Source organism: Alligator sinensis, unplaced genomic scaffold (assembly GCF_000455745.1).
Source record: "Alligator sinensis unplaced genomic scaffold, ASM45574v1 scaffold656_1, whole genome shotgun sequence".
NCBI classification, from domain to species: Eukaryota; Metazoa; Chordata; order Crocodylia; family Alligatoridae; genus Alligator; species Alligator sinensis.
Window position 1 is genome coordinate 1 of NW_005842333.1, and position 11,860 is coordinate 11,860.

The 11,860-nt window shown below is 49.2% G+C and overlaps 1 long non-coding RNA gene across 2 annotated transcripts; it reads right to left on the reverse strand.

Annotated features, from left to right (window-relative positions):
- Positions 1 to 458: 458 nt before the first annotated feature.
- On the reverse strand, positions 459 to 11,843 carry LOC112551096. Of its 2 annotated transcripts, XR_003095250.1 has the most exons (4): positions 11,665 to 11,843; positions 8,003 to 8,246; positions 1,166 to 1,291; positions 459 to 1,051 (listed from the first exon to the last, which is right to left on the reverse strand). It is a non-coding gene; the product is annotated as an uncharacterized LOC112551096 (long non-coding RNA). The 2 variants fall into 2 exon arrangements; XR_003095251.1 differs by lacking the exon at positions 8,003 to 8,246.
- Between the last annotated feature and the right edge of the window lie 17 nt (positions 11,844 to 11,860).

The window sequence follows — 11,860 nt, forward strand, 5'->3', positions numbered from 1 at the left end:
GACCCTAGCATCTATGAATCTATGAACTTCACTGACTTCAGAAGAGTTGCTATCAGTTCCAGAAATAAGAAAGCTAGCTGGTCCATGGTTTTACTTTAACAGAAGCTCCAGTCTGATTGGAAACAAGAGAGGTTTAGCTAGCAAAGCTTATGTCCTGGGCCACCATTTCCCAAACTTAGTGTACACTCATGTTCCCCCACTGCAGCTGCCACCACCACTTTCCTCACCACCAACAGCTGCTGATTGCCGCTGCTGGTGGCAATGGGCAGAGGGGAACCTGGTGGCCAGAGGAGCACCCGCTGCAGCAGGTAGGTGCAACGGGGTCCCTAGACCCAACTGCTGCAGTCACCACCACTGTAGCACAGACTTCCCGGGAAGCCTCTATTCTGGTGCCCCTTCCAGGGCAGCCCCCAGGGCCGGTGCACTGCCCACCCACTTCTAGTTACGCTACTGGGAAACAATGGTTACATTTGTTGGTGGGATGAAGTGTAGGCCTGGTCTTGCATTCCTTGAGCCCCCAAAACTCCTGCTGACTTCTGTGGTTGTCTTGGGTTTAACTGCCCAAGAAATAGATGAGTGGTCTCTGGGCATAAGCATCATTAATTCCCATGTTCTAGGTGGGGAAACCGAGACACGGGTACAGCCCAGGTACCGTACGTCACTAGACTTTATTGTCTCACATAGTATGTGCTGTGTGCGGTGTCACGATGGGCATTATGCCGGTACACGGAAATCAGATCTAACCGCACCAGGAGCTCTTACCTAAAAGGCATGACCAGACAAGCCACAAGGAAATCTGCCATGGCCAAGGACATGATGAACATGTAAGTGACGGTGCGTAGCCTCTTCTCCACCACGGGGCAGATAAACACCACCGTATTCCCCAGCAAAGTGATCACATCGATCAGAGTTAGGATCAGGCCAACAGCCACTTCCTGGAGACCGATCCCAGTCCAGTTGCCATCTGCTCTGAACAAGGAGGAGGCCACGGAGGAGAAGTTAGAGAGCAAAGATGCATTTTTGTCCACCGGCATCTTCTGACCACTGAGACCTGGAGCAGAGATGAGGGAACAAGACCTTTAAAGCAAAAATGAAGTCCAGGTTGATGAAAGGGAAGCAGGAAACAATAATTATGCTTCATTCACTTAAGAGGAAACCCACGCACCCTGCTGCGTAATCTGCCATCACGGTGTCATTGTTGCTGATTCGTAAGGAGTGTTTGTAATCCCGATGGGAACATTACGAAGGCACCCGCACCGACTGAAATCCATCGTGACAATTAACAGCTCTCCTGTGAATGAAAAGCACATCATTAGGTGAAGGCTGATGCTGGGGGGAAAGCACCGAGAGCTGGGAAAGCAAGCCAGCCATGGGCATCTAGCTTTAAAGCAGCTTTGCAAAATGCCCCCTCACCTAAAGCGAAACATTGTGATGGGCAAGAAAAATATTGTCTTATTTTTATCTTTTTTCATCCTATAGGCAGGCAATGTTTTCTGCATTGGCTGTATACTTATGTAGCTCTCTGCTCAGTATAACTGCATATCCTCCTCTGTAGACAAGTCAAAGAGGATATTCGCAGCCATGGGACTTATTTCTTTAGCTCCAGCTAGAAAAGTTCGTACAAGTATCTAGAGCTCCCTAGTTCAGCTTCCAGTCATGGTCAAAATGACGGTTGCCCTCTTTCCCCACAAAAGGGTGATTTAAGTTAGCCCGAATATGGAATTTCCATCCTGAGAGAAATTTTGAAAAAATAAGTTATTTTTTTCAATCTTTATCAAAATAAGAAGTTGAAATTTGCTATGGAAAGAAATTCCAAAAAATACTCAATTCAGAAACAGGGAGTCATTATTTCCCCGATGATGAGACAATCTGCATAAAGTCACTATAATAATGATGAAGCCAAAATGAAGTAAAATGAAAAAGAGAGCCAAAACTAAAAAAAAATGCGCACACCTTATCAAAACTAGCATTCTGAGTCAGGCAGAGGAAGGTGATGCCATTTTTATTCCAACCTGGAATGAAAAAAACAATTCCTTACAAAACAGAATGACCCAAAATGTAAAGTTTTTAAATGAAATATTTCTAATACTTTCAAAACAGGATTCCACCTGTTGGAGCTGGAAACTCTGGCCACTCTAGCAATGGAGAGATTTGCAGCTTGGGAGCTGGGACTCTCACATCCAACTCCAAAGGCAGCTCCCAGGTGCCAGACAACCCATGAAACCAGCTGTCCCAGTAGTCAGGCATGCTATCCCAAGAGCTGCGGGGTGGTAGGAATCCTGCACCTATGGCAACCTGCCAGGTTGTTGTTTGAATCCTAAAGGTTTTTGTCTAGAAATGAAAATTGAATAGATTTTTGTCCCGTTTTGAAAAACTGGTACTTCTCCTATGGACAAACATTCCAATCCCAAATTCCTGAGTATGATTTTTGAGCCCGTGGAAACAAAAATGAGAGTCAAAAACCATTCAGAAGCACCTCTGCACTGAGCAGTGAGGCAGAAGGCTGGAGCTTCACGTTCAGCCATCATGTTGAGGGCATAGGGGAGGTCAAAGCCGAGGGGATGAGGAGCAGGCAAGCTCAGGGGAGCAAGGGTCCACACCAAAGCTGAGTCAGGGGATAAGGAGAAGGCAGGTCAGGCTGCTGAAACCTGATATGTATCTTACAGACTAACTTCAGCCTATAGCATCTCTACCCTGCCTTTTCCACTGAGGATCTGGTGGAAACAGATGTGATTCTGTGAAAAAAAATTGATTCCTATGAACCTGTATTTTCTAACAGGAAATTTCATAGATTTCATAGACATTCAGGCTGTAAGAGACCTCGTAAGATCTTCGAGTCCAGCCCCCCGCCCAAAGGGCAGGAAGTCAGCTGGGGTCACAGGATCCCAGCAAGATAAGCATCCAAATGTCTCTTGAAGGCATTCAAAGTAGGTCCTTGAACCACCTCTGATGGCAGTCTATTCCAGGCCTTGGGGGCTCGGACAGTAAAGAAGTTATTCCTTATGTCCAGCCTGAATCGGTCATGGAGGAGTTTGTGACTGTTCAACCTCATCATCCCTTGGGGCGCTCTGGTGAACAGACGTTCCCCCAGAGCCTGGTGAACGCCCCTAATAAACTTACAGGCGGCCACCAGATCACCCCTGAGCCTGCGCTCTTCCAGGCTGAAGAGTCCCATAGCTCTCAGCCTGTCATCATACGGTCTGTTTTCCTGACCTCTGATCATGCATGTCTCTCTCCTCTGGACTCTCTCAAGCTTCTCCACATCATTTTTGAATTGTGGAGCCCAAAACTGGATGCAGTACTCCAGCCGTAACCTCACCAAAGCCAAGTACAACAGGAGAATGACATCCCAGGACTTGCTCAAGAAGCATCTATGAGTGCAAGCCAGCATTTCACTTGCTTTATTAGCCACAGCATCACACTGAAGGCTCCTGTCTATAAAGGCATGTCAGAAGAGGGGTTTGAACCCACATCTCCATACAGAGACCAGAACACCCATTAGAAGGGAAGACAGAGTCTTGCGTCTTAGACCACTCAGCCATCCTGACACATACAAATGGTGCTATCAATTTTTTTCAACCAGTTCTAATCATGACAAAGCATCTGCTGAGGAGCTAAGGGGACTAAGTCAGACCCTGTCCCTGTCTAAGAAGGTAGGAGTGGAGGAGACCTTCTGGATTAGAGACTCCACACCCTGCTACTAGAGGCAACCACATCACACAATCATTATTGTAGGTAAGTCAAGCTCCATCTTAACACTAATTAGGTTTTTGCCCCACTACTCTCATTGGAAGGTTATTCCAAGATCTCGTGCCTTGAAAAATTAGAAACCTTCTTCTGATTTCCAGCCTAAATGTATCAGTAGCTACTTTAGCACACTGTCTTTTCTACCATGCAGAATCAAACTAATTAAAATGTAGCACCATCAAGTGAACTCATTTCTTTCTCACACAGGGTGTATCTACACGTGCATTTGATGCAGGAACAGTTTACTTGTGAGCAAAGTACTCGCGAGTAAATGCTCCCCGGCAAGGAATGCTACACGTGCAGGGATGCAGGAGCAGATTTGCTGCTAATGGCAGCCTGCTGCTGGGGCAGGGACAATGTCCCCCTGGCCTGGCAGCAGGGAGGTCCTGGCCCAGGCTCCCTGATCAGGGGCAGAGGACTTGGAAAGAGCTTCAGGGGAGGGTCAGATCCCAGCCCCCTGCCCCAATCCTCCAGTGGGGCAGCTAGCAGCTAGCTTGCTGCTAACTGCTCCGCTGAGAGATTAGGGCAGGGGTCTGGGACCTACCTCAGCCCTGCAGCTCTTTCCAAGCCCTGTGTCTCTATCACCCAACTGGGTCACGGGGCTGGGAGCTGCGCCTGACCAGAACAGTTCCCAGCCCCCACTCCATGATCGTGGAGTGAGGGCTGGGGAGCCTGTTCCCCACCCAGCTCCGTGATGGTGGAGCTGAATGGGGAACAGCCTGGGGACCCTGTTCCCTGCCCAGCTCTGTAATCATGGAGCTGGGCGGGGAACAAGCTCCCCAGCCCTTGCTTATCTTCCAGCCCCCGCTTTGCCATCACAGTCAGGGAGTAGGGGACTGGGAAATCCTTATGTCCAGCACCAGCTCTGCAGTCATGGGACCTGTGCTGGGAGATCCTCAGCTCCCAGCCCCAGCCCACAGTTGTGGATAAGGATCTCCCAGCGCTGGCCCCATGACTGTGACTCCCTGATTGTGATCCTGGAGCAGGGGGCTTGGAGCTCTCTACTACCCGGGCAGGGGGACATAATCCCTGCCTGGGCTCCAGTGGCAGAGCCCGCCCCAGCAGCAGGCAGCTCCTCATGCCAAGGAACAATCTCCAGCCCCCTGGCAGCCAGCTAACCAGGAGCAGATTTGTTCCCAGTCAGGCGTCTACAGGAGCGCTACTGCGCAGTAAGTAATTGCAAGCAAATTTGCTACTTGCATTTGCGGGAAGCAAATTTCTCATGATTAGCGAGGTTTACTGTGCAGTAAGTGTGTGCACGTGTAGACACACACACTGCATAGTAAAGTACACTACTGCGCAGTAGACACACCCACTGTTGTACTTTTTAGAGGGGGGGGAGAGGGATGTACATTAGGTCAGGACTCTGAAAAAAAGATATACAAGAACTACGTCTTTTAAGGCTAAATATAAATGCAAGTCAGATGTTAAGAAAACATGACTTTCTCCCTTTGGGTACAAGGACCGTTGCATGGTATATAAAAATGATGTAGTATGTGAAAGTGCTAATATAGATGTATCTGAAATGGACTGATAGGAACCAGCTGCTGTTCTGATTTGAATCCAGGCAGACAGGCATTACAGTCCCAAGCTAAGAGTGTACATTTGATACAGCAGTTAGAACCATCTCTATAGACTCAACTGGCCAAACCTGATGCTTTGCTGCAGTGCCAGCGAATCACCTTGAGTGGTCTAAAGCGATATGGCTCATTAAGCTTCTTCCAGTCAAATGCTGGAGAGTGAGGTGATTGCAAAATGATACACCCTGGAGTCCCGCACACTAACAAGCAGAGGGAAGTGGTCCATTAAGTTGTCTTCAATCATGATACCACTGCGGTCTGGTGTGCTGAGCAGAAGATGATGATGTCATTCTTTGACCTGGGAAAGACTGCTGAAAGGAGATGGCTTCATTTGGGAGCTAGAGTGCAGGTGGCAAGACGGCTCACTACAAGTCCAAAGGCAAGTTTGGGCTACATGCTGGACCTGTGCCAAATGCCCTCCCTCACCCCCACCCTTCCCCTCCAGTTAACCCAGCTGTAAATGGGTCCCTGGTTATTAAAGCTGGGGAGCCAAAGGTGGCTGAATGTGATGCTAGCTGCATCATTCCCTCATGTGCTGGCAACTACACAGACTTGTGTCACTTAACCATGGGACTCCTATGGGACACTAGGCTCAGGAGGGCCTTTGGGCTCCAAGGGGGTGCTCTTCCCCCACATTATGCTAGAGGTGCAGACACACTAGTGTGCAGTACTGAAAACCAGTAGCATCACATATTTTGATCATGGAAGAGAAATCCCACAGACTAGGAGTCTTCACCCTCTTTGTTTTTTGTCCATGCCTGGTCAGCCATCACCTCTTTCCTCCTCTTTCTGCTAAGGAGTGTCATGGGCCAGGGCAGCAGGCTTGCCACCAGCTGGCCCTGGCTACTGAAGTCACTTGGCTACTAGTGACTTAACTCCCCCTGCCTGGCCCCAGTGGCCTGCTTTTAAGCATCAGCCCTTTCAATGTCCAACAGGCTACTCAACAAGATAGATACTACCCCGCCTAGCTTTGGGCTTCTGACTCCTTGCTCCTGGTTTCCTGTGCCCTTGGTCCTGTTTCCTGACTTCATCCTAGTTCCTGCTCATCTGTCCCTGGTTCCAGACTCCAGCCCAGGTCCCTGTGCTTCCAGACTGCCTTGCTGGCTCCTTGGGCCCTTGTGCTCCAGACCCCTGCCCTCAGAGAACCAGCTTGTGGCTTAGTTAGGCTTTCACCCACGCTCGAGTACTGTACAGTCAGACGCCTACTCCAGACCTCCTGTCCAGTGACACCAGTCCAGATCCCTGCCCCCTGTTCCTGTCCTCCCCCCCCACTCTTGATTTGTGATCCCAGTCCTTTAAAGTCCTTTTCTCCTGACCTGCCTGTTCCAGGTACCTTACATAGTGACACCAGTTTGGATCCTTGCTTCCTCTTCCTACACCCCCACACCTGGCCCATGGTGCTACCCAACATGACAGCTTATGTCCCTTGTAGACCTCAGCAGCACGGCCTGCTTGTTCCTGCTCCCCTAGGCTGCGACCCCCTACGCCCTGAATGCCTACATCCAGGTGACACTCCTAACCAGCAGTGCCTGTTCTGCCCCCCCGAGGGATGATTATTGGTGTAGAAGGGGGCTACCCTAATGTTTCCAGGGAAAAATCAACTCCTTCCCCGGGCTGAGTTTTCTCCCAAAAAGTTAGTCTGTGGGATCAGACTCTATGATGGGAAGATGTCTCTGGGTTACACTGATATTCTTTGGCCATACAGGCTCCGCTGCATTTTAAGATTTGGTGAGCTAGATTCTGTCCTCTCTGTATAGCATCGATCTAGACCAGTGGTTAACCTTTTAGACTCAAGGCACCCCTCAGAAAGTGCCCGTTTATAGCTTTCACTCCTTTTTTGACTACAGAAAAATAGTACTTAGGGGTCTTTAAGAGAAGGCTGGATAGGCATCTGGCTGGGTTCATCTGACCCCAGCACTCTTTTCTGCCCAGGCAGGGGGTCAGACTCGATGATCTACTGAGGTCCCTGCTCACCCAAACATCTATGAATCTATGAATAAAACGATTCCTCTGTTGCAAAGAACTCAGCAAGACCACCGCAGGTCAGAAAGCTTCTGGCACTCCGGATTCCTGTTTGAAATCTCTGGGGTTATCTTGTGATCATGCGTAGGTGCCTGCACACCTCACAGTGCTACTACTACACAACTTCCTGATTAAGAATCACTGGGCACATCCACACATTCAATAATGTGCTGTAATTATGGCGCATTAAGTTTCGTATCTACAATAACAGATGCTAACAATGTGATACTAATCGGCGCTACTGTGCATTAACACAGATGAACGCTTTCTCAGTGACACTTAATGCCCATTGGACTAATCTACTGTGCATTAGCATGGTTTTTGCCAGTCGTGCTAATGCATAGTAGAATTAGTCCACCGGACATGAAGCGTCTTGTGTAGACATGCCCACTGACTGGAATAACTCCACCAACTTCAGTAGTTTCCTTGGATTTACACTGCTGCAAGTACAAGCAGGATTTTGCCCAACCTATTCAACAAGCAAACCAACCAACCCCAAAAGAAAGGCTGATTTTGTGTCTAAATTGATGCCTTTTGATGAAAAGAGAGAAAAGAAAAGCACCATGGTTTCAGCACTGATGGCTTCATTCACTACAAACCTTAAAAAAGGAGTAATGCTAGAAACACATCTGCCGTCAACCTCTGCCACCTACCAAATCAACTGAATACAACTTTTAGCATTAGCACATCCGAGTGTGTAATTTTGCTTCCTCGGGATTCTAAGAAATGCATTCTTCTTTTTCCTAGAATCGTCTTGTCGCGGATTGAAATGTGTCCAAGGCTGCGTGCTTTTTGGTGAGCTCAGTGTCTGCTATTTGTTCCAGTGCTCTGCACTTTTGTACTATGCTGGTGCAGGCTAATATCAGACTGCAAGCCTGCTGCCACCCCAGGGATCTGCTGTGAATAAAATGCATGTATCAGAAGCTGTCCTAGCAAACATACTTTAAATCATTGCACCTTCCTTTCTGCTTCTCTGCTCAACCTTGATCTGCTTTTCCTATTTGGAGGGTAAGTTTCTTGGCGAGAGGATGGTCTTTTAGAGCGAGTGTGTGTGCCTGTAACAATAAGGCCCTGACCTTTCTTGGGTCCTTAAGGGGCTCCCATGCCAGAAATACTATACTAGCAATATTCTCCTCTGGTACCTGTAAGGATCCCAAAGGAAAAGAGACAAAGTTTTCCACAAGTGCCCAACCTGAGGAAGCGGCTGGGAGCCATCAGAGGGTGGAGGCTGGGATGTGGCAATGCTGCTCTCTCTCCCTTCTGGGCACTAGACCTTGGCAGCACCACCAGCAGCAGCCAAGATGGAAGGAGAAGGCGCTCCCGCCCACGCCAAGCAGATTTTGGAGCTTGGATGTAGCCGTCCCACTCTTCAGCTGTTTAGACAGGGGGATGCCAACTTGCCAGTCTACCAACCTTACCAAGAGGAGCGACGCAGGTGACTGAAAGAATAGCTGTACTTCTCTAAGCCCACTGAGCTGGATCCTGCCTGCTGCTGCCACTGTGAATCAGGACTGCACAGGTGACATCCCCGTGTGAGCGAGAGGAGAGGCAGTGCCTATTGGCTTCGCAGAGGCATGCACTCACGTATCATATATCAAATCAAAACACCTCCTCCCATCTCCAGCCAGCCTCACACCTACAAAGCAGCAAAGATAGCCCTCAAAAATGCTGTTCTTCCCTCCTGCCAAAACCATTCCCAAGTACAAAGAAAAAGATCAATTCCTCCCTCCGCACCAAACACTCTGAAATGTAGGGCTTCTGCAGGGTGTTCTTACGGTAAAACAGCCGAGGGCAGAAGCAACCCCCAGACCTAACACCCACACTTCCAAATGGGACTACTGTCTGCAGATGCCCAGCTGGAGACACCTCAAAGGGCCCAGATATTTGGTGGGGCATGTACTCTGCATTTTCTATAGTCGCGCCTTTTCAGGGGTCTCAAACTGGGCAAAGTCATTATGCCTGCAGAAGTCGGGCTTAGACCCTCCATGCTAACAACACACTGACACAAAATGCACTGCCTATCCAGGACGGCCTCCCCAGACTGCAGCCGCCACAGCATCGCCTGCAGAGAGCACCAGTCAGTCTCTCTCACAGCCAGGACTCAAAGCCATTTAGACCCGTTTCTCAACCCATGGGTCGCGACTCAAAAGTGGGTCACAAGAATATATGAAAGGGTCACAAACAAACGTTAAAAATGGATCAACAAACTTTAAAAGTGGATTCTCCTTTAAAGGAGAAAAACGTGGGAAACCATGGCTTTTCCCTTGCAGGCTGGCAGAGCTCCAGCCTGCGAGGGGCTGCTTGGGACTCCCCTCGCCCCCTACACCCACCCCTTGCTCCACACAATGAGGAGCTGGGGTCTGGGGTGGGGGCAGTGGGTTGGGAGCGAGGGGCGCTGCGTCAAGACTGGCCATCGGTGTTTACAAATGGGTCCTGGTATAAAAAATTGGAGAACCACTGTTTTTAGACTCTTTTTAGTTTCAAGCCAATACTTGAAAGTTCACCTGAAAAGATCAAATAACAGCCGGCGTAAGTCACGGGGAACATGGGAAAAGGTGCAGAGCTGCTGCCTGGAGACACTAGAGCTCCTGCCAGTACCCGCCTGAGGGACAGTTAATTAAAATGCCCTAATGCAGCGGTTCCCAAGCTCCGACAGATTGCGCACCACCAGTTTAAAACAATACAACCTTAAGTACCACCAGCAAACTTTTATCATATTAAGTAATTATAATAAATCTGTTAACGCATACCACTGACAGGTTGTCTGCGTACCACTGGTGGTACACATGCCACAGACTGGGAACTGATGCCCTAATGACTGGGGGGTTGAGAGCTGCATCAGATTTCAGACCTCTCTTTTCTTCCCTGGTCATGCTTCCCAGTTCCCAAGTCAAGGGCAGCTGATGGATAAGTGAGCAGATACCTCAAAATCCACCACCTCTCTCCCAGATGACCTTTCCAGCCATAGCACAAGGTTCCCCTTCTCAGCTGGGGCCACACACGGCTACTCACACACCCAGCCAAGTGCTCGCTGCTCCCAGAGACACTCACATCCTTGGTGCTGGGAGTAGAACTGCTGCAACTTAACCTGGGAACTCGGAGCAGGTCCACGTGCTACCTGTCGCCTCCCGACTTGTAAAGCAGATACAAAGGCTAAAAAAAGAGGACTGGTTTCATCCTGGCTTAATCCAGGGCTGTCCTAGGTATCGATCGGCATCAAAACACACTGGGACAATTGTTCATACAAACAGCTTGCATGGCAACAACCTCGAATTAACCTGGGGCAAAATTCAGATTGGGACAAGGAGCAGTAGCAGCCTTAGGGGAGGGCAAACCAGGTGACTGCCCAGGGCTCCACACTTTCGGGGGCCCCAAAATGTTGTAATATTCTCCACTCCAGTTGTAATAAAAATTAAATACACTGAACATTTGTATTATCAATATTGTATTAAGATATTTTCATGGCAGTTTCATGGATAGGCCAAAGTACAATTGAAACTGAAAATGTCTGACTTGCTTATTGGTCATCAAAATTAAGCCTCTAAGGGGCCCCAAATGACTCTCTTGCCCAGGGCCCCAACAACCCTAACGCCACCGCTGCAAGGAGTGTGTACGCCTATAGGATCCCAGGCTAGAAATCTCTGTCCCGGGATAAACCAGCTCTGTTTCTATAAACTCAGATATTTCTTTAAGTCTCACAGCAGGACAAGAAGCCTGTACTTCTATAAGATCCCAGGATAAAGATCTCTGTCCTGTGATAACCCAGGTCTGTTTTTATAGGCTCAGATATTTCACGAAGTCTTACAGCAAGACAAGAAGCCTGTACCTCCATAAGAGCCCAGGATAAAGATCTCTGTCCCAGGATAAACCAGCTGCTTCTATAAACTCAGATACTTCATTAAGTCTCACAGCAGGACAAGAAGCCTGTACCTCTATAGGATCCCAGGAGAAAGATCTCTGCCCAGGGATAACCCAGCTCTGTTTCTATAAACTCAGATATTAAGTCTTATAGCAGGACAAGATGCCCTACCTCTATAAGATCCCAGGCTAAAAATCTCTGCCCTGGGATAAACCAGCCCTGTTTCTATAAACTCAGATATGACATGAAGTCTCACAGCAGGGCGAGAAGCCTAGATCCCAGGCTGAAGATCTCTGTCTCGGCATAAACCAGCCCTGTTGTATAGGCTCAGATACTTCATGCAGACTTACAGCAGGACAAGGAGCCCCTGGCTCAATAGGATCCCAGGATAAAGATCTCTGTCCCGGGATAACCCAGCCCTGTTGCTCTAGGCTCAGACACTTCACGCAGACTTACAGCGGGGCAAGAAGCGCGCACGTCTGCAGGGTCCCCGGATCAAGATCGCTGTCCCGGGATACACCAGCTCTCCTCCGTGTCCCGGCTCGCGCACTCAAGGCGGGACACGGCTCCTGCGAAGGACCGGCCCGGCGCTCGGCTCGGCTCGGCTCGGCTCAGCCCCCGCCTGGGGCCCCGGGCTCGGCCGGCCCCTGCG